This window comes from Euprymna scolopes, chromosome 7, assembly GCF_053919585.1.
Source record: "Euprymna scolopes isolate OS-2025 chromosome 7, ASM5391958v1, whole genome shotgun sequence".
Classification (NCBI taxonomy): domain Eukaryota; kingdom Metazoa; phylum Mollusca; class Cephalopoda; order Sepiida; family Sepiolidae; genus Euprymna; species Euprymna scolopes.
Window position 1 is genome coordinate 1,847,071 of NC_136488.1, and position 23,497 is coordinate 1,870,567.

Sequence of the window (23,497 nt, forward strand, 5' to 3'; positions counted from 1 at the left end):
CACGGGACCTCTCTCAGACGAGAGCCGTCCATCACACTTGATGCCAGATGGGGATCAGAGCGTTGATGATGTAAAGATAGGAGTTTGGTTTTAGATGCATTAAAGGTAATCAGCCATGACTTCCCCCACTGAACCACGCACTCGAGATCAGAGGAGAGAGAATCAAAGAGAACTTTGTCATTTACAGCATAGATGTCACCGAATGATTTAAGTATGTGTTTAGGGAGGTCATTGATGTAGATCAGGAAGAGACTTGGGCCCAGGATTGACCTTTGAGGGACTCCAGCATTAATACTGCAGGCCTCTGATTTTTGTCCATCAGCCACTACTCTTATGAGCCTATCGGAGAGAAATGATTTAATGATTGAGAAAACATTTCCAGTTAGACCATAGCTGGAAATCTTGTGAAGTAGGTCTTTATGCCATACCTTGTCAAAGGCCTTTGATATGTCGAGAGCAATTGCCTTAGAAAGGAAACCTTTGTCGAGAGATTCACTAATCCTATGAGATATAACCGTTAGCACGTCTGCTGTAGATCTTGCAGAATGGAAACCATATTGCGTGTCACTAAGAAGGTTATTTCTGCTCTATTTAATATGGATTCCAGCAACTTACTCATGACGCACAGGGGACTTATTGGTCTGTACTGATAGGGAGACGACTTATCACCTGAATTCTTAAATACAGGGCATACTGATAAGGTTTTATAGGTTGTTGGAAAGTACTTCTCCTTAAGGCAACGCTTAAATAGTTTCGTAAGTATGGGGGCAAGTTCTGGTTGAAGTTTTTTTAACACTATAATTGGGATGCCATCAATTGCTTTACTGGAATCAACGTTCTTGATTAGCTTGGCGACCTCATGCACATATATTTGTATGTTACCTAGCGTTTTGTGTGTTATAGGAGGAAATATGGAGAGTTGATGGCCTTCGTCGCATAGGGTAGAATTAGCTGCAAAGTTCTTGTAAAATAGTTTGGCCTTGTTTGATGCTGACGAGATGACCTCTGGTTCATTGATAATGGTTGGGATAGAACACACACTTCTGTTCAGGATCCTATTTGTTATTTTCCAAAACTGGTGGGAACCAAGCTGCTGATCAACTACTTTGGATTTAATGGACTGAGCATATAGCTCTCTTGCATTTTTTATTACTCTTTTACAGTGGTGGCTGGCGTTCCTGAAAGCAGCTTTAGTCTCAATGCATCTATTACGTTGGTAGTTATGGAAAAAGTGATTTCTGTGCGTGATGGCAGCAGCACATTCAGGGGAGAACCATGACTGAGTGTTAAGGTTTTGTTGGAATTTTTTGGATGGTATGAATCGATCTATGCCTACAAGTAACCATTCGGTCAGGTCTGATACTATAGAGGACACATCCTTTTTAAATATGGAATGCAGAGGTAGATCAGATATGAATGTACGGAAGCTATCCCAGTCAGCTGTAGAGTATCGATATACAGTACGGTGGAGAGGTAAGTCTGAGGACTTATTACATTTCATTTTTATTTTAACTGATACAACGGAGTGGTCGGATGATCATAGAGGAGATAGAACGGAACATGAACATAGCTCAGGGGAAGTTGAGAGAAAAAGGTCTGGACGGCTTGCATACTGGCCGGTAGTATCGGACACACTGGTGAGCTCGCCAATAATCTGAGTGAGGTCATAGGCAATGGCAAAATCATGACAGAACCTCCCCTAATCATCAGTCTTATTTGAGTGGGTCAGCCATTCCACGATATGGACATTGAAGTCACCACAAATGTGAATGTTAGCCGAGGGATGTGCAGACAGGATGTAGTCTATTTTCTCAGATATACTCTTAAAGATAGTAACTCTGCTGTTGTGGGGGCGATAGAGGGCAAATATAAATGCATTGGTGTAAGCAAGTGCCATCCGGAAGCACATATAAGGAAGCACAGATAGGGTAAATTAGGATCTTCTCTAGAGATATCCCTGCCATATGGGAAGCCATCTTTAATGTAGGCACATATTCCATGCCCATGGCGATCTTGGGGGTCAGATTTAGATGTTAAGTTAGAGTATCTCTTAATTATGAACTTAGTTAGAGTATCCGTTAATTATGAACTCATCTAGGGAAGTGGTCGGCCCTATGCCAGTTTTGCTTTGAAAGAATATGTCCGGTTTCGTCTCCTGTAATTGGGTTTCAACCTCTGGAAGGTTGGAACATAGACCCCTGATGTTGGAGAAGGAGACCTGGTAGTAGGGGTCTACGTTGGAAGATGGGGTTCTAGGTTTAACCAAGTTTTTATTCTGGAGATATTTCATGTTGAGGTTTTGGGATTTGTGAAATAGGTCGGCATACTTGGTTAGAGCATGATAGAGAGGGAAAGTAAGAGAGAAAAAGACAGGAACATTTTTTTTGTAGCACATGATAAGGTAAAGCTGTAACAATTACCCACTAGTATGGCATCGAGAAGCCCCACCAGAGACTACTGCATGGTCCAGAATCCATTCACCAAATGGCAATACAGTAGCCCCAGTACTTTGCACGCTGATAGGACAGCCTCCTTAGTGGTTAATCCAAGGTTTGAGTCCCTGACTATCAGGTGGATAACGTCAGCCCAGATGAAACGTTTACCTCAAGCACTTTTACTAGTGACATGGCTACATAGAAACAGAAAAATGTTCGACATCTCAGACTACTGTTCACGAAGTACCACCGACCTGGAAAGCAGCTTTTTCTTCACCTTTTATCAGAAAAATCACTCATTTGAATGAGGACTGAGAGACAAAAAAGGAGAAGCGAGAGTTACTGGAGCTGCTGATAACACATGACTTCAATATATGCAGATATCGTACAGGACTTCAATATCTGCAGATCATTCACAGACCACTATTATTGTCTAACCTTCTCTCTCTCTCTCTCTCTCTCTCTCTCTCTCTCTCTCTCTGTCTCTCTCTCTCATATATATATATATATATATATATATATATATATATATATATATATATATATATATCCTTGGAAGCTTTTTAACCTTCAAGCCTATAATAAAAATTTTTTTATAAAAATTCAATTTTTAAGCCTTCGTAGGAAAATTATTTTGTCAGTAATTCATTGAATCTCTTGCAATCGTTGAACAAACCTGCTTTCTCGAACTAACAATAGTCCTACGTTTTAAGGGATCACCAGTTTTTGGGGGTTTTTTTACACAGTGATCACCACTTATCAAGGCCCGGAAGCCACTCAGGGATAAGGGTTATTGCAAGTAAATTACGTTAGCGTGAAGATTTGATGAAGTGTTTACTTAAGGGGGCAGTTCCTTAGGAATTTGTTATAGTTGGACTTGAACACATCCAAGTTGTAGTCCGGAGGGAAGCAGGCAGACGGAACAGAGTTCCACAGGCGTGCAGTTCTAAGAAAGAAGCTTTGTTCATGGAATCTGCGTTTTGATTTAGGCACAGATATAGAGTGGGGGGGGGGAATTTTTCACAGTGGATTCAGCTAGACGGGTGTTTTTCGTGAAAGATTGGCGAGGGGGGACCAGAGATTGGAGTTCAGACGAGCACCTGCCATGGAAATAACGATAAAACAAGGATAGGCTCGCAACGTCTCTTCTGTGGGAGAGAGGTTGCAGGGTAGAGAAAAGGGCATCCCCCACTAAGCCACGAAGTCTATTTTGTACTCTGTCATAGGCTGTTTTTAGCAGCTCCTGCCCAGATATGGCAACAGTATTCCATTCTTGGACGTACTTGGCTTTTATATAGATAGAGAATTGCATCAGTAGTGAGATATCTTCTGGAGCGGTAGAAGGATCCCACCATCTTTCCAGCGACTTTGTCAACAGACTTGATGTACGTGTTCCATTTCAGATCAGGAGTAAAGTTCAAACCCAGAAGTTTGTCAAAACACGGGGCCTCACCCAGACGAGAGCCATCCATCACAATATATATACATATATATACATATATATATATATGCAAACTAGCTTTTTTGTAGATATATAAATCTAGCCTTTTCTTCTCTTCCGATGAGAAGCATTTGGCTTTGAAATACCATGAACTATAAAGATTCTTTTTCTTGATGATGTAATAAAATGTTATTTAACTTCAAATTTTCATCTCTGGTTTCTCATAATATTTGTTCCACGTTTGTGAATACGTTTCCAACTTCTGTCTCATCACCGCAGGATTGAATAGTGTGCCTATTTTATAAGTACTTTAATGGAATCTGCTCCGACGAACTTCTAGCACTGATGGTTCCTCAATATAAATATTCTACTAACCTGACAAGCAGCAAAATCACACACCTTCACTGTTGAGTAGAGATGCCCCGGAGAGATGTCTAGTCTAAAAGTTTTTTCTCTCAAACTAAGACAAATAATACAAAGGACATAATAGATATTTTTTTACAAATGCTGAATTTTATTTGATTGTATAAACTCAAGCCCTTTGCTTTAACCTCAAAGCTGTGCCTGTGTAATTCATCACTATCATGGGAGACGCAAAGAAATCATTCTTTTATGAGAAAGCCATTCCTTGCTATTTACCAAGAAAAACTATTATTGCTTTTTTAGTTCTTCCATCAGAAAAGAGTGCATACTAAAAAGGGGAAGTAACCCTCATGCACACATTGGATTTTTATTGTTTGTTTTTGTTGAGTTTTCTTTTGTGATGGGAGAGGGTGGGGTTATAAACCGTTGAAATCTGTGTAATGAAAGTAAAGGATAAGAAGAGAAAGAGAAACACAGAAAGATGGAAGGATAGAAAGAGATACAAAGGGGAACTAAATAAATGGGGAAGTAAGTTATGCAGCAGTAAAGTGTGTACAAAGAAAGAGAAATAAAGACAGAGGAAGACGAAAAGAAAAACGAGAAAAGAAAAAGAGAAAGAAAGAAGTAATCATTGTATAAGGGAAGTGAAAAGAAGTGACAGAAAGAGAGTGAGGAAAGAAAAAGAGAAATTAGTGCGATGAAGAATAGAGGGAGAGAAGCTAGGAGAGATGGAAAAAGAAAGAGGTACAGGATACTCACACCTGAGAGTGTTCCTCTACAAAGCCACCGTTCGCCCATGAATTAAATATTCTTGCCACGTCTGGGCTTATGCATCTAACACTAACCTCTCCCTTTTGGATAGGGTTCAAAAAAGAATTTTCCATCTAATAGATCCCACTTTCTCAACTAAGCTCCAACAATTGTTCCATCGCCGCAATGATTGTTTTTTTTTATTATTATTATTGCATTTTCACCCCTAACAAGGCACATTGCCACTTTGATGTTGGGGGCTACTATCTGGGACATAATTTGTAGGGACACTATGCAGGGAGTTGAGCAGTAAGATGTCTGTTTACATGACACTTAAACTTCTGCATGTCAGTACAGTCAGGGAAACAGGAACCCGGAAGGGAGTTCCAAAGTCTAGCAGTCCTGGGAAAGAAAGCATTAGTGTAGAAGGCTTTCTTACATCTAGGAATTTCTTCTGTGTAGGGGTGGAATTTTGCTGCTTGACAGGTTTGTCGTGGGTATTTACATCGAGGGGATACAAGCGCTTGTAGTTTGTTGGAGCATCTACTATAAAAGTACTTTTAAAACAGGCAGAGCGATGCAACATTTCGTCGATGGGACAGCAGTTGAAGCCTAGCTGATAGTATGGGACCTATTAGTTGGCGACTTTCTTTGAACTCTGTCTCAGAGAGAAAGATTAGTAGTAGATGCCCCAGCCCAAATATGGCAACAATACTCAATACATGGGGGAATGGTGGCCTTGTAAAGGATACTCTCTGACATAACTTTCTAGCACGGTAGAGAGAGCCCAACTTCTTTGCAGCAGCCTTAGCAATGCACTCAATGTATCTGTTCCAACTCATGTTCCCCGTGAACGTTAAGCCGAGGAGTTTGAACAAAGTACTTTCATATAATGCATCATTAGCCATGGCTATTAGTGTTTAAGAAGGTTTCTTACAGTTGTTAAAGGAAAAAAGCTTAGTTTTGGCAGCATTGAATGTTACCATCCATTTTTGCCCCCTTTTCACTGAAGGTCTTCCTCTAGAGTTTCTACTATTGCCTTGGATACGTGTGTAGAAGTGTAAGCCACTTTGAGCTTCAGATGGTTCGCTGTTACACACAAGTCCTGGTAGGTGACTTGTTTGTAGTAGACAGTTCCACAGAACAAAATATTCTTACCGTGTCGAAACCCGGGAAAGAACATGTGAAATTGCTCCAGAAAAGGTTTAATATTTATGAAGCAATTCTGGTTTCTGATTGGTTGGTAGCAGAACGTGAATTAATTTGATTCGTCAGTTCTTAGCAGCATCGTTTATAAATAGAATCGTCCGACTGTGTGGGATCATACCCCATTATAGGATCAAAATATTGCAACAACGTGTTTATTCATTTTCCCCTTGTGTCTGTGAAAGAGTGTTGTATCGTCAGCAAATATACCCATATCAGAGATAATTTTATCAGGGAAATCATTTATGAATATCAGGAATAATAAAGGTCCAAGGATTGACCCCTGAGATACACCCACATTTATATCATATTGTTTTGATGTATGACCATCAAGGAATCATGACTATCTGGATTCTTCTCTTATTTAAGAAAGATCTAATTATGTGAAGTATTCGTCCAGTAATACCAAAGGATCTGATTTTCATGAGAAGATCATCGTGTCATATCCCGTCAAAAGCCTTAGATATATTTAGGGCTACTGCCCCAGCCTCCCCTGTTTTATCCAATGCATTGTATATACGTTCAGAGATTACAGTTAGAATATCTGAAGTAGAACGGGTTTATCTAAACCCGTACTGTTGGTTGGACAGAAGTTTAGCAGCTGTGAGGTGGTGAATTAGAGTGTGATTAATTATGGACTCAAATATTTTGTTGAAAAGAGGGAGGAGGCTAATAGAGCGATAATTTAATGGGTCAGTTCTTTCTCCAGAATTCTTGTAAACTAGTACCACAGAAGCGGTTTTCCAGAAGTCAGGAAAGCAAGATTCATTAAGGCATTTATTAAAAAGTTTAGAGAGAACTGGAGCAACCTCAGTGGAGCATTTTTTTTAATAGTACAGCCGGGATGAGATCAGGTCCATATGCTTTTGAGGTGTCTAGATTTTTTATGATATCATGTACTTGAGAGGGGTGATTAGAGTTTCTAATTTCTGCGCTTCAATGCGTTTTCTGGTGGTTTCGATGTATTCTCTTTTGGCTGTGACTATTTTCTTCCTATAATTACTTCTAGCTTCTATAAACTTTTGTCTGTTTGTACTGGATTTATGTCGGATAAATCTGCTGTAAGCATGCTGCCTTTGAACAATGGCAGCTGCGCAAGTAGAAGTAAACCATTGGGGAGAGTGGGGTTTGCTATAAATTTACGTGTGGGAACCATTGCTTCAATTGCCGCTTTGAACCATTTAGTGATCTGATTTGCACACTGTTCAGCAGGGAGAGAAAAGATATTTCCCCATGGAGCATCTCTGATGTGATCCCTGATGGCAGCCTTATTGTAGTACCATGTCGTTTTGAGCAATGGCTCTTCAAGTCGAAAGTGTAGGGTGATGTCTATCATTATCACAGTATGATCAGCATTCCCGAGTGGGCAATGGGTATTCGTTACACAATTCTCAGGAACTGTGGTCAGAAATAGGTTTAGAAGTAAGGCTTGCTGGTGCTGACGATATCGGATATGGGTCAGGAACCTTACTGTTTGTGTTAAAGAGTGGGATATAGAAAAGTTATGGATGATGCTACCAGCTGTGCTAGTGTAGTTAGAGAAGTTGAGCCAATTACTGTGATGGACATTAAAGTCACTAAATACACGTATTTGGATGCTAGTGTCTAGGGAGAATGCTACATCTTTACTGTCAGAGACGTAATTGATTAGGTCGAGAGAGAGAGAGAGAGAGAGAGAGAGAGAGAGAGAGAGAGAGAGTGATAAAGAAAATATAAATAAATATGTTGTAAAGTTAGTCTAGTCATCTGATTCTAATTTAGATTCTATAATCATGGCGAGGTGTTACAAATATAGGCTCCAAGTCCGTGCATGTTTCTGTCAGAGTCTTTACTATAAAGTGAAAGATAACCAGACATGTTAAAGTGGTTAGAAAGGATGGAGGAGTTCAAGTTAGTTTCACTTAGTGCTAAGATATTTGGGAAGTTTGCTAGAAGAAATGGTTCTACTTCGTCTAAGTTAGCTCTAAGTCCACGGATATTTGTAAATGCGAGCCTCAAAGGAGAAGCCAAAGCGTTTGAGTGTGTGTCTGGTTTGATCATTATTTTAGATGAACTGTCATTTTTATAGTTTAAGTTTCAGGTTGGTCGCTTATTCTTATAACTTTTTCTATACTGTCTAAATTATGATAACTACGAGTTGCGAAGGGAGGTCGCGTCTATCTTTAATTTGACCGACTTTTACTTTTGCTATTTTCAAGATTTTTTTTCACTCGCCGCGGCTTTGTTTCGCTTTTCAGTATAAAAGCGAAACTGAATCTCTAGCATCAGATCTCTTGTAACAGGGACGTCCAGAAAAGCAATAAAGTTTGATCAATGCGGGGGGGGGGACCTCTTATATCAGACAATTGATATTCATTGGGACACTCCCCTTTTTATAGGGAACTGTTTCCCTCTCCCCAACATATTTGGGAAAACAAACAGCCAAAGTTGAGGAAAGAAAACAAAAAAAAAAAAAAACTCGGAGCGAAAACTGACTGCGAGATATGTTTGACCTCATTACCATTAAAATCGCGCATTTAAGTTTTAATTCTTAAATTAAATCGCTTTTCTAGTACTCTGACGATGTGGGTGAGTGGGTTACATGTCAGGATTTTTTCCACCTTCGCCTCAAGGTTCTAGGTTCGATCATACCTACCTACCAAAACTTTTTTTTTTCTTTTACCACACGGGCGACGCCGGGCAGTTTTGTTGTTGTTGTTGTTGTTGTTTTTCCGACTTTTTAAAGAAGTTAACATCGTTTTTTTTGTGACCCTCCTCCCCCAAATACACACACCTCCAAACATCCTGGAAACGCCGGGTGCCCCCGCTAGTCTATAATATAAATCTCACCTGTTTAAATATATGTATGTATGTATGTATGTATGTATGTCTGCCTAAAACTTTCCACAGACGCGACGGATTTTCACAAGATTGATATCATTTTTAAGCTCGACGTGTCGGACCACAAATATCGAAAAATTAGCCCAAAAAATTAATTTCTCACCCTCAATTGGGCAGTTTTCTACAAAGAGAAGTCGATTTTTGCGAGCCATTTTTGCATCGGTTGGATTGACTTTGCCTAATTTTAACGTTCCTAACTTCCGGTTGCGTCATGGAGTAGCGGAAAGACGTCAGATTTTCTTTCACTTTTTTTCCGCCTTTGTGTCGCGGATTCGAGCTTGCCTGCCTACTACCACTTTTTTTTTGTTTTTTTGTTTTTTGCTCAACACACACCTCCAAACACCCGGGCAACACCGAGCACCCAGGCTAGTAAAACGATAAATGTGTGTAAAGAAGGAGAAGAAAAGAAAGAGCAAGACGAAAAGAAAAAGACAAACAAGAGGAAAAGAACAATAATTTTTATATCATAGGAGAAAACGAGAGAAAGAAAAAGAGAAATACAAAAAGAGAAAGTGGGGAAATAAAAGCAGAAAGAATAGAAAGAGAAAGAAAAAAGGAGAAAGAAAAAGAGTGAGCGGGAAAGAGAGAAAGGGTAAGAGAAATGAGCTAGAAAATAAGAAGAAAGAGCTAATAAAAATAAACGGAGGGGGGGAGGTGATTATTGTGATGATGTGATAAAAACGTGGTCATGTGACAGTAGTAATATTTCCCCATCCAATGGGGGAGGGATGATGGTGAGGAGGAGGAGGAGGAGGAGGAGGAGGAGAGCAGTAATCGGAAATTGGCAAATCTATAAAAATGCGAGGGAAAATTAAAGAATCTTTGGTGTAAGAAAATGAACGAATTCATTCTAAAGATGCGTCCATTCATCCTACATGATTAACAACAAAAATGCTATTTGAAATTTACATGTGACAGACCAACAAAAATGCTATTTTGAATTTAAATTTGACAAAACAACAGAATTGTAATTTATAATTTATAATTAATTTAATTTGTTTGACAGACAAACAAAAATGTTATTTGAAATTTACATGTGACAGACCAACAAAAATGCTATTTCCAGCTGATATATTTTCGGTACGATTGGTATGCATATAATGTGTTCTCTATGCGTATATTTTATAAACAAATGCCTGTAAACGACAGTTATTATATAAATCAGAAATGGTTTCTTAACAGTCTTCAACTCTAACACGTCAGATTGTACCTAGCAGTAACAAAGTGGTGACTTCACACTCTCCAAAGCTCCCAAATTCGGGTCTCATTGCTTGATGCTATTTGCTATTCTCGCCAGAATGGTTGAAAATGGGCAAAGGCTTAAGTATTTGATTGTGTTTAGAATCGACATGCAAAAGTAGAAAGGGCTGGGAAAGATGGATTTTAGAGATAGTGGCTGGGGTAGAGGTGAATACCTTGTCCAAGGTTTTCTAAAGCAGTTTACTGTTGTTCCCAGAACAAAAACAGAACTATTACTTTGAGGTAGATTGAGTCTGGGAGTATTGGCAACTATGGCACTCCACGTACTTGAAAGCTCCTAAACAATAAATATAAGAAAGGTAAAAAAAAATATATTTAAAAGATGAGATAGAGAGGGGGGGGGATATTGGAAAGAAACACAATAGTATTTCACTCTTAGACAGGGTCCAAAAAAAGCCTCAAATCTAATAGGTCCCACACTATCGCTCAAGCTCCAACCTCTGTCCCATCGCCACAAGGTCACATCCCTGTGCTTGTTTTGCAAGTCCTTTAATAGAAAGTGCTCTGATGAACTCATAGCATTTGTCTCCCCTCAAAATATGTACTCCCGTTTAACTTGACAAACAGCAAAATCTTACCCCTTTACTGTTGAGGTCCCTAAATTCCGGAAAGCCTTTTACTCTAATAGCTTCTTTTATCGAATTGCTAAATTCTGGTATTCCCTTCCTGTTTCCTGCTTCCCTGACTGTACTAACATGCTGAAGCTTAAATGTAATGTGAATAGACATCATGCTGCTCAACTCCCCACAGTGCCCTGTTAGACACAATCCTAAATAGTAGCCGCTTACGTCCAAGTAGCAATCTGCGTTGTTTGGAGTGAAAAAGAGTAAAAAGTAGAGTGACGAAAGAGAAAGGAAGATAGAGAGTTGGTAAGAAGCACAGAAGGAGAGAGAGAAAGAAAAACGTCAGAGAGAGAGAGAGAGAGAGAAAGAGAGAGAGAGAGAGAGAGAGAGAGAGAGAGAGAAAGATAGAGGAAAATGTAAATAGATGAAAAAAGGATGAAAAATAAAGGAAAAAAGAAATAAATTAAATGAAACAACGAAAACAAAATTATGAAAAGGAAAAAAGCAGCATTAAAAAAGTGTCTAAAAAGAAGAAAAGAAAAAAAAAAGAAAAAAAAAGAAAATAATAACCAAGGAATAAACGGAATAAAAAAGATGAAGAAAGAAGGCAAAAAGAAAGAGTAAAAAGAATGAAAGACAAAAATGAAAAAAAAAGAAAGAAATAGAAAGTGAAATAAAAGACCAGTGTGTTGGTTAGCGATAAAATGTTGCTGAAAAGAAATTGAATGTGGCTCCTTTTATTGTCGGCCATGATGGAAAATGGTGGCGTTTTGTTTAATTCAATTTTAGTCAAGAAAAATGCGTCTCTTTGAGAAGTTTTCTACTGAAAACGTTTTCATGATTGCAATGTCATTATTTACTTATTCTGTTGTCTGAAGTAAAAGGCATTCCAACAAAACGAAAAGAACTCATAGACCTTTCGATCGATCAAACTAATCGAATACATATACCAAGTTGCATCTCGTCGTTATGATCCATCAGCTTATTTGTAAATGCAGACACGAGTATATTGATTTGCTTCCCAGTAACTTCTTTCATAGACACCATCTCGTTAACTAAACCTCCATTTTTGTTTTCTGCTTCATGAATCTACAACAAGAAAGGGAGATCACTCTAAGAATTTAATACAAAAAACATAACTAGTTTTATTTTAAGAGAAAAAAAGGTGGGTTCCCTCTATCGTGCTAGAAAATTACTGAGAACGTTACCGTATCATGTATTTCATTCACCCATGTATGGCGTATTATTGTCACATCTGGGTTGATGCATTCACCACTCATCTCCCCTTCTTTGACTGGGTCCAACAAAGAGTTTCCAATCTAATAGGTCCTGCATTGTCAACTAAGCTCTCACCCCTGTCCCATCGATGCAATGTTGCATCCATGTGACTGTTTTGCAAGTATTTTAATGAAATGTGCTCTGATGAACTCGTTGCACTTGTGTCCCCTCAACATACATATTCCCAACAAGCCCATTTCTTACTTTTCACTATAAAAGTACATAGACGCCTTTTACTCTAACAACTTCTTCCCTCAGATTGCTAGATATTGGAATTCCCTCCCTGTTTCCTGCTTCCCTGACTCTACTGACATGCAGTAGTTTAAATGTAAACTGATATCTAGCTCACCTCCTTGCGTAGTCCCTAAAACATGGTCCCAAATCGTAGTGCCAATATGCCTTGTTAGAATGATCCAGAGTAGAAAAATGGAGAGAAAACTTAACAGAACTCCAAGACCTGGCTATATATTTCAAACAACGGATTACCTATATGAGACACTTACCATTTTTGTTGTTAATGTTTTTGCAATATTGATATTTGAATGTATTCAAAAATACTTTTATGGAGAAGCATTTACCTAAATGCTAAGAAAAGGAATATGATTTCCTTTCACCAGTGTCATGACCTCATATGGAGAGCGTCTATATTTATGAAATGTAATAAGCTACAGGCACGTGTTTAGCTGTTTTACGATTCATTATCCTGGCTGAATCTAGTGAGGTGATTGGAGGTTTGGATCTTGCTAGATTTACTCACACTATATGAGACAGTTATTTCATTGCGGAGAATAATGCATATCCACAACAAAATTTTTATTAAAACAAAAACAATCATAAAGTTCATTTTAGAATATGACATCTAGGTTTCATCCTCCTATCTTATTTGAGATATTCAGTATTTGGAGTGAGTTCTGAGATTGGGGATGCAGATAGTCCAATAAGTGGAGGCCATAAACATGTACACACTAGAGTCTAGGTGGTGACAACCTCATCCTTGCCTTTAACATCAGGTGCCACACAAAACGATTCCATAAACTGTCGACATACTGCCAACGTTTATACCTTCCTCCTTTATGACTCAGTTTTACATAGTCTCAGCCGTGTACTAGTCGTTTGGCAATATACTAAATTAAATATGAATATATGTGTGTGTGTGTGTGTGTGTGTGTGTGTGTGTGTGTGTGTGTGTGTCAAAGCAATAGGAATGAAATGTTTACCCAATAAAAGCAAGTGTAAACTTCAATCTAATATAAATATTAATATTTATATATTAATATATTAATCCCAACCAAATAAAATAGCTCAATACAAACACAATAGGGAGTAGAACTTGTCATACGGAAAAGAAATCAAGTAAATTTATTGTTCGACGGAATACTTCAAAAGCAATGTTCAAAAAATCCTGAAAATTGTTTCCGGAATATTCTGTCAAACAAAAAATTTACCTGTAAATTTTAATTTAAAGTCTTGATTTCTTTATATATATATATATATATATATATATATATATATATATATATATATATATATATATATATATATATATATATATATATATATATGAATTTTAAAATGGATACAATCCGACGTTATGATGCGAAAAGGAAGCAGAAGACCGGAGGCTCGACGTTTCGCCCGAATTATGCGGGCTTTTTCAAGAAGTGTGGTCATTGACTAGAGGGTCGATGTTTTTAGTTTTATATATACTGGGGGAGTGTATGCAAATAGAACTATTATACAAATATACAAAAAAAAAGAAAAAAAAGAACAAATATATATTTATTAACCAGTGTCTAGATTATTTTCGTGCAATATTATTTCAGATAAGTGGAAAGAAATGTTAAAAAATCCTTTTCTCTGTTTGATAGCTTAAGTAGAGTTAGAGATAAGAGCAGATTTCAACAGACGGCGTGTTGACCTACTATGTATATGCTTTAGGAGGGTCGCATTTTCAAAATCGAAATGATGCTCATTTTCCATTATGTGACCGAATATATATATATATATATATATCTATTTAAGTTAAAACATAATTATCAAAGTATTATTATGTACATCTATATCAAAAACACTTGTAAACGTTTTTTTTAATTTTTAAATTTTTTATTTCCATACTTTGTGGACCAGGCGCGAACGCAGACCCCACAATTTTAATGAACCACCGTTCTGCCAGATCAAACATACACATGACTGTGTCTCGATACATCTTCTACCATTATATGTAATCAGTTTTTTAAAATAGTCAACCATATAGGAGCCTATTCGTGACCACACACACGCACACACACACATTCAGCTTTATATTATATATATATATATATATATATATATATATATATATATATATATATATATATATATATGTGATTATTTCATTTAATAACATGTTAATATACGAGGATATGAGGATATAATTTTACACATAAATTTTTCAGTATTTACTTCAACAGTGCTCAATGCATAGGTAGAGCTAGGTAGTAAGCCATATATATTTTCATAACTTACTATATATGTGTGTGTGTGTGTGTGTGTGTGTGTGTGTGTGCGCGCGTGCGTGTATTTATTTAAGTTTATAATTTCCTAGATAGATAGATAGATAGATAGATAGATAGATAGATAGGTAGATAGATGAAATTTGAAAGAAACTAATTAAACACGTATTACTGTGAAAGCATTTTCTTTCTTGTGATTGGAAAATGATTATTAATTTAATGAAGATAATTCATAATTCTACCAAAAAATTTAATCTGAAGAAATGATTTTAAAAAGGGGGGAAAAAAACAGTGATCAACATTTCTTTCAAGACGAATGTATCGAGTCAGGATTTACATGCAAGTTCACATCATTAGGTTTTAATCCAAAAGTTTTAAATTCTGTATGAAACTTGTCCGAGTTATGATTCACTCTAAATTTCCAATATTTTCTTTTTCTTTTTTGTAATTCGTACATTGACCACGTAAAGAAAAGCTGAAAAATGACCAAAGCAACGAATGAGTCAGGATTTTAATTTGATTCATGGAAATACTTGCAATGGAATGAGATGGAATGGATTTTGATTGGTTGCTTAGATCACATGACTTCTTCTCATTCAATATCGCAAAGAGATAACTTTGCAGTTGTTTAACACGTGATATCCTACGTTATATATATATATATATATATATATATATATATATATATATATATATATATATATATATATATATATATATATGAAATGAATTACGTTCCATTTTTGCCTACTTTCAGAGTGCCCCTTTTGGGGGGAACTGGGGTTTCCCCCCACGTTAAAATCGACTTTGTGTCGCATTTGCTTTCGTGGGGAATCAAATAAATACGTACATATATTATACAAGTTAGAAAAGCATTTCATCCAAGGCATGAAAATTGTTAAACAAAATGTTTTTACTATAGGCTTTAAAAATAAAGGTACAAGATTCAATTTGAAATTTATTTATCTTCAAAGTGCACTTTTATAAATTTTACAAAGTAAGGTATAAAAATTTAATTCAAATTGAATCAAAAAATTACCTTGGACTTATTTTATGTAATGTACATTCTGTTGCACGTTTAAAAAAATCATTGAAAATTTCATATCTGTATCATTAATTGCTAGATGAAAGATAATGTTTTTAAAGTGCAACAAAATATACATAACATAAAATAAATCCAAGGTAATTTTTTGATTCAATTTAAATTAAATTTTTATACCTTACTTTGTAAAATTTATAAAAGTGCACTTCGAAGATAAATAAATTTCAAATTGAATCATGCACCTTTATTATTAAAGCCTATAGTAAAAACATTTTGTTTAACAATTTTCATGTCTTGGATGAAATGCTTTTCTAACTTGTATCTTATCTTTTTAGATTATATTTTAAAACTCTCCTTCTCTCTATTTCAGTTTGTATTTCTCCTCACACCACAACTCATTTTTGCAACCCCCTCTTTGTATTATTACAGGTCTGAATATTCTCTCTGCTTCAGTTTGTATTTCTCCTCACACCACAACTCATTTTTGCAACCTCCTCTTTGTATTATTACAGGTCTGAATATTCTCTCTGTTTCAGTTTGTATTTCTCCTCGCACCATAACTCATTTTTGCAAATCCCTCTTTATAATACAGGTCTGAATAATGAGAAAATCTGAATTTTTTTAGCAAAAACTTTAAAATAACTTTTTTAGATTAAATTTTTTTAACTTCTTTCAGAATAGAAAATCTTTAAAATTTGATAAGGAACATATTTCATATAGGTTTCATTAACAAATATTCAGTATATAAGGAGAAAAATAGAGATGAAAATTTTAAAAGGACTGTATAACTGGTTACGGTCAATAGTAGTCCTCGCCAGCGAAAGTCTTTGTTATTGTTATTCTATTATTATTATTTAAAACATTTTGTGTCCTGCTCTTTCGCGCGAGGACTCATTATATGGAAATATTCAGTATTTATTACAACAGTTGTTAATATGCGAGTGAATATGTTAGATACCATCTCGTTGAAATCACGCTCTTATGATTGTGTTCCAATTGATTTAGGTAGTTTGAACACGAACACCTTGTTTCCAATCATTGCTTTTGTAATGATTCTCTTCGACTCGACTAATCAGTCGGCAACTAACAGATGATCCTTGTGCTTGGATTTCCCAATTAAAAATCAAAACAGTAATTAATCGGACACTCAGCAGCCATTATGGGATTCTCTTTCCTACTCGGAACAAATTGATTATTTGGAAGTTCGGACAGATAAGATAACAGAACAGGTAATTAAACTTCGAGAAGTCATCAAATCGGAAAACACTTTTGACTAATCAAACGAACCACATTTCTGATGTTGGCCAAATATATACGAGAGACGTTCCAAATGCCTCCGATATTTTATTCCACCCGAATGGATCAAAGGGGATTACAAATTGCATTTTTATGATGACTGAACTTATGCATTAATGACCTATTTCTCTGTTACAGATATTGACGGTGTGAGACTCTAAGAAAGCAAACCTGTCATTGATGTGCATCAGAAGCAGAGATGCATCATTGAATTTTCCCATGCAGAAAAAATTGAACATTCATCGGCGTCTGTTGAACAATTATGAAGCAGATATAGTTGATCTCAACACAGTTAAGAGACGGCTTCGTCGATTATAGAGTTGCGACAGATGTGAGTGACAAAGTGTGTTTCAAACTTTTACGACTGAGCCATCAAAAGAGGCTGACAAAAGTGCATTGAGGATGATGGTGACTATGTAGAAAAATACTACTCCCGTCTTCGTGTTACCTTTTCAACATTTTATTTTTTAGTTAAAAAATAGGAGGCCTTACTTTTAGAATGACCTTGCTAGAATTGTAACGTACAAATTCTTAATTACAAGTAGGAATGATAAAAAATATTTGAGGAATTCCATTGAGAATAAAAGCAACGCATCTGCGGAGAACACAAATTTTGCCAAATAGTCTAGAATGTTCTTCAGTCGCAAAATATCTCTGGCTAGAGTTTGTCTGAAGTTTTGTTCTGTTAATGCGTCGCAAATTATTCCGTGGATATTTACGGCACTCTCTCTTTTTGAGTCGTTTACACAATTACACAAAAGGAAAGACGGAGGAAGAGAACTGATTTGTATAGAAATACAAATCAGTTCTCTTCCTCCGTCTTTCCTTTTCACATAGAGTTGGTCAGTTTCCTTTCTTGTTTTTTTTTTCCTGGTAATTATTTTAAAAAAACACCAACAAATGACGCCATATTCATTTTTTTTTTTTGCAGTAATTTACAGCAATATCTATCTAAATGAGCTGCGATTTTCCACCCCATTTGTAAAACTTCAAAGCGTAAAGGTGAGTAATGTAAGCTATATTTAGAGCTGATGAACATTGACAAAGATGTCTGCTCACTTTGACATTGCATACCCAAAAAAACAAAATCGATTTCTCTTCTTTGTCATATCTTGCAACGTAATCATAACCCAAGTCTTTTTATGGAAATCACCCGAGACAAGGCATGAAGCTACTTAATGTGAGGAGTTAACAAGAATGAAAGGTGATTATTGCAAAGACATGAGATGTCTATTAAGTCAATCTTGAAAGGACTGAGGTTATATGTAGCAGGAAATCAGTCAGCAGAAATGTAGTTCCACAAGACAGCAGTTCTTGAAAAGAAGCTACTTGAATAGGAAACTGTATTACAATGCTGTATTAAAACGGTGAATTGATGGAGACCTCTCCTAATGGAATTTTGCACTATTCTAGCCTTATGTAGAAAATTACCGTATTTAACATTATTTTCACAAATTTCCTCTAATCTTGTAATAATTTTATTGTCCACAAGGACCCATAGTGCACTGACTTTTGAAATTCAGTACAGATTCCTGAGTTTGACAGAAAGATCCTTGAATTCGACAAGATACACCTAAAGAAGGTCGGGGTTACATTGACGGAAAAATTGTGCAAATAAAACTCAAGATGAGGATAATACTCTGAAAAATCCAAATAATACAATGCAGAGAATATTTCAATTTAATACTTGAATTTTTTAACCTTTTTTTGTTTATGAATATTTGAAAATAAAATAGCAAACACTATAACTTTTTTAACCTTTTTTTTTGTTTATGAATATTTGAAAATAAAATAGCAAACACTATAACTTTTTTAACCTTTTTTTTGTTTATGAATATTTGAAAATAAAATAGCAAACACTATAACTTTTTTAACCTTTTTTTTGTTTATGAATATTTGAAAATAAAATAGCAAACACTATAACTTTTTTAACCTTTTTTTTATGAATATTTGAAAATAAAATAGCAAACACTATAACTTTTTTAACTTTTTTTTTGTTTATGAATATTTGAAAATAAAATAGCAAATACTATAACTTTTTTAACCTTTTTTTTGTTTATGAATATTTGAAAATAAAATAGCAAACACTATAACTTTTTTTAATCTTTTTTTGTTTATGGATATTTGAAAATAAAATAGCAAACACTATAACTTTTTTGATTTTATTAATGGCATTGGTTCCTCTTGCAAAGGCTGCTGCAAAGAAGATGGGTTCTCTCTATCGTGCTTAAAAACTACTCACACCAGAGAATATCCGGTACAAGGCAACCATTCATGGAGTATTGTTGCCACAGCTGGGTTGGAGCATCTACAACTAGTCTCTCCCTTTTGGCTAACATCCAAAAAAGAGTTTTCAATCTAATAAGTCCCACTTTGTTAACTAAGCTGTCCCATTGCCGTAATGTTTCATTTCTGTGTCTGTTTTACAAATATTTTAATGGAATGTGCTCTGATGAACTCGCTGCACTTGTGCCCCCTCGACATACATATCCCTAACAAAATCCCACCCCTTCACTGTTGAGGTCCCTAAATGCCAGAAAGCTTTCTACATGGCGATATGTCTTGTAAGGGGGTGAACGTGAATAACAAAAAAAAGTATTGCAGGGGTTTCTCTTATTCTTTCAGGAGAGAGGACATGAAAATTGACAACATCCATAAACGTGTTATATAGTTATTATTATTAGTATTAGACGATACCACTTGTGCGCGTATGTTACGTGAGTTCTTATTAGTAAAGATATGAGTCTTAGTGAGAGTTCTTGTCTTATTACATATGATGTTGTATCTTAGAGAGAGAGATGTTGTTGTAAGAGAGATTGTTCGTTTATAACTATTCCTATATTTTAAATGTTCATTACTTAGACGTGTAGATATGAAGAAAGCTCTTAGAATGATGAGATAGTGTTCAGCAGTCTTAGTGTAGATATGATGTAGATTCACATTGTGGATATGAGATGTCGAGACGTGTATGTAATGACATTTTATAACACAGACATATAATAACAATACAATTTACCTTTTTGTAGAAATCACAAACACAAAGATGAGCTTTATACAAAACACATTATGAATTTATTTCCTTACGACCGGTCGGGATTTCCTCATTAAGAAAAAGTTTCACATTTTAGTTTCTGAAGTGACGTCTCGCTTCAGACGTCCGCCTGTCTCTGAGTTTTCTCACTGACCGTCTCCCCTGACTGTCTCTCCTGACTGTCTCTCTGACTGTCTCTCTGACTGTCTTCGCGACCAACTAACTCCCACTTCCTATATTGAGAAATCCATGCATCCCGGCCACGTGAGCAAAATTCACGTGTTTCAACATGCGCGACTTTGCACGTTTCCGACATTGATTTCCCAATAACCTATTTTTCTTGTGTTGTTTCCACAAAGGAATTTAACCTACATATCTAATTTATTTAACTCATATTTTATTATCCACATTCTTTTAACAATTGAATAGTTTATTTATCATTTATTTTATTCGAATTAACAATTTACTGGACATTCCATTTAAACCTATTGTTCTTTAAAACTTATGTCCAGGGTTCGATTTCTGCTTTCTCTTATTTTCATTTTAACTAATCTCTCTATTTTTATACTTACATGAACAGGGGACAGCCCTTATCATGTAACAAACGAAATTGATGTTATCCGATTCGAACTGGAAGGATGCATGTTCACTACCAGCTCCTGTCAAAAATACTAAGAAACACAATCTTATGACGACTTCATTTAATCTGCACGTTTAACACTGAAGATGTTATTTCAAATTGAAATGTGACAGACCAACAGAATGACCAATGGATGGAGAGACACTTGAGACAGAAATATATTAACATGCTATTTCAAACATAAAACGTGTTTGACCAACGAGAATTTTATTTGAAACTTAAGTGCGACAGACTGACATATTTCTAGAAAAAGTAAATTCATTTGTCCAAATGAATATTTTTACAATTTCTCTTTGTTTTTTGTTAACATTTTTAAACACGTTTTTCCAAGAATTAATTAAAATAAAACATATTTTCATTGCCAACTTACTATTTCCAATAATAAAAAAAACAACTGAAATTATCGAAAAAAGGTTATATTGTACATATCCGTTTTGAACTGAAGATCTCCGGAAAAAAAATTTCACTTAATTTTATCGAGTATTTTTTTTGTTTTTGTTTTTTTTTACAGCGGAAAAACATGTTTTTATGAGAGCACGTTGAAGGTAAACATCTTTGAACTTTTTAAATTTTTGTTTGGATTTTTAGAACATGCCACGGAGATATAACTCAATTTAAAGCGCCGACACTCCCTCCCCATCTTTAATATTAGCTTTTCTTCCTAAAAATCGAACCTTTTGCTCAGTATCATAACAAATTTTTTTCCCTGTAAAAAAACCCCAACTACTTGATCAAATTAAGTGAAAAAAGTTTTTTGAGAACTTCATTCCATAACGGATATGTACAATTTAAACTTTTTTCGATATTTTCATTTTTTTAATGTCTTGATTAAACTTTACAAGTACCAAAATTTGGAATAGATAGATGTCCCAGGATGGAGTACTGTTGCCACAATGTCACATCTGGGCAGGATTTGCAAAAAAACACTTTATCCTGCCTTGACAGAGTCCAAAATAGACTTGGTAGTCTAGTAGGGGATGCCCTTTTCTCTTCCCTGCAACCTCTTTCTCATAGAAGAGACGTTGCGAGCCTGTCTCAGCTTTATCGTTATTTTCATGGCAGATACTCGTCTGAGCTCCAATCTATGATCCCCTTCTACCAAACTCTCATGAAAAACACTTGTCTAACTGAAACCACTATCAATAATTTCCCCCCACTCTTTATCTGTACCTAAACCTAAACATAGTTTCCATGAACAAGGATTCTTTCTTAGATCTGCACGGACTCTGTTTCGTTTCCCTACATTCCAACTGACTATGGTTGTCTTCAAGTCCAACGTGAACAACTTCTTGATTAGCAGTCCCCTTAAGTAATCCAATTAACCAAATTTCCTCTACTAACGACTACTATGATATTGTCCTATTGACTTCTGTACACTCATTAATCGTTATCCTCGAGTGGCCTCTGGGCCTCGATAAGTGGTGACTCCTTTGTATAAAAAGAAACAACAGAATTACCAATGGATGGACAAACAATTGAGATAGAAATGCTATTTTAAGCATAAAAGTGTCTAACTAACGAGAATTGTATGTGAAATTTGTGACAGACAAACATATTTCTAGAAAAAATAAATTCATTTATCTAAATCAATAGTTTACAAATTCTCTAACATTTTTACTCACTTTTTTTCTCAATAATTTATTAAATTAAAATAAATTTTCATTACAAATTCCAATAAAAAGCAACTATAAAAATTTTGAATAAAATTAATGTCGATTTCAAATAATTTATTTTAGCTTAGCGACTTCTAACGAACGTTTATGAAATATTGCAATATTGAAGCACTCTTCATCGAAAGATGGGAATTTCTGTTTTCGTTTAAATGCTACTTCAATGATTGATTAAAAAAAAATGCAATATGTAGTTTTCTTTTCATTCCTCTCATGTAAGTAAACAAATACTTATAAGAATTTCTCGTTTTCTTTACCCTCTTCCTCTCCTCCTTTTCTCTCTCTCTCTCCTCTCTTTCTTTCTCTATCCTCTTTTTATCTCATCTTCCTCTTTGTCTCCTCTCTTTCTCGCTCCTCTTTCTCCTCTCCGTCATCATTGTTTTTAGTACATTTTTAGCGTTGTCACTTGTTTTGCTTGCTACAATGGCGCAATACAAGAGTTTGCAATTAAAAATAACAGGAGAAAATTTTTTATAAAAAATAATAGCGCTGAAGTACATGGAATGAAACATTAGTTTTCATCTTTAATGAAAACTAGAAGATGTACCCGGCGTTGCCCGGTATTAAATGTAACGTTAAAATCCTTTTAGAAAAATAAAAATCCGATTATTCCTAAGTAATAAATTTTCAATTTTGACCCGTTAGCAGCACTCTTTTGCATATGAAAACCGATTAAATAGCTTTCCGCGTGTCTGAATACCCTATATACTAAATTTCAAGTCTGTAGATCAAAAATTTGAAAATAAAATTGAATAACTCTTATAAATATATCTTATATATATATATATATATATATATATATATATATATATATAGTAATTTATAAAATATATATGGCGATTAAGCTACACTGAATATTCTGCGTTTCATCCAACTATAGGATTCGTCAGGCTTATGCGCGAATTCTGTCGTTGCTTCTTGTTTTATATATGTTGAGGATTTCTAGTCGGCCAATCAGCTTTCTAGTATCCACCGCGCCCCTTCCTACCAGCCAATGGGCATGCATTTTATCAAACAAAGGATCTGTTTTAGAACTAGGTTAGTGGTTTTTGGTGGCCGTTCTCCTTTTTTTTTCTTCTTTTTTTTTTTTATACATATAAATATACCTATGTGCACACAACAATGCACATACATATACATATACATATAT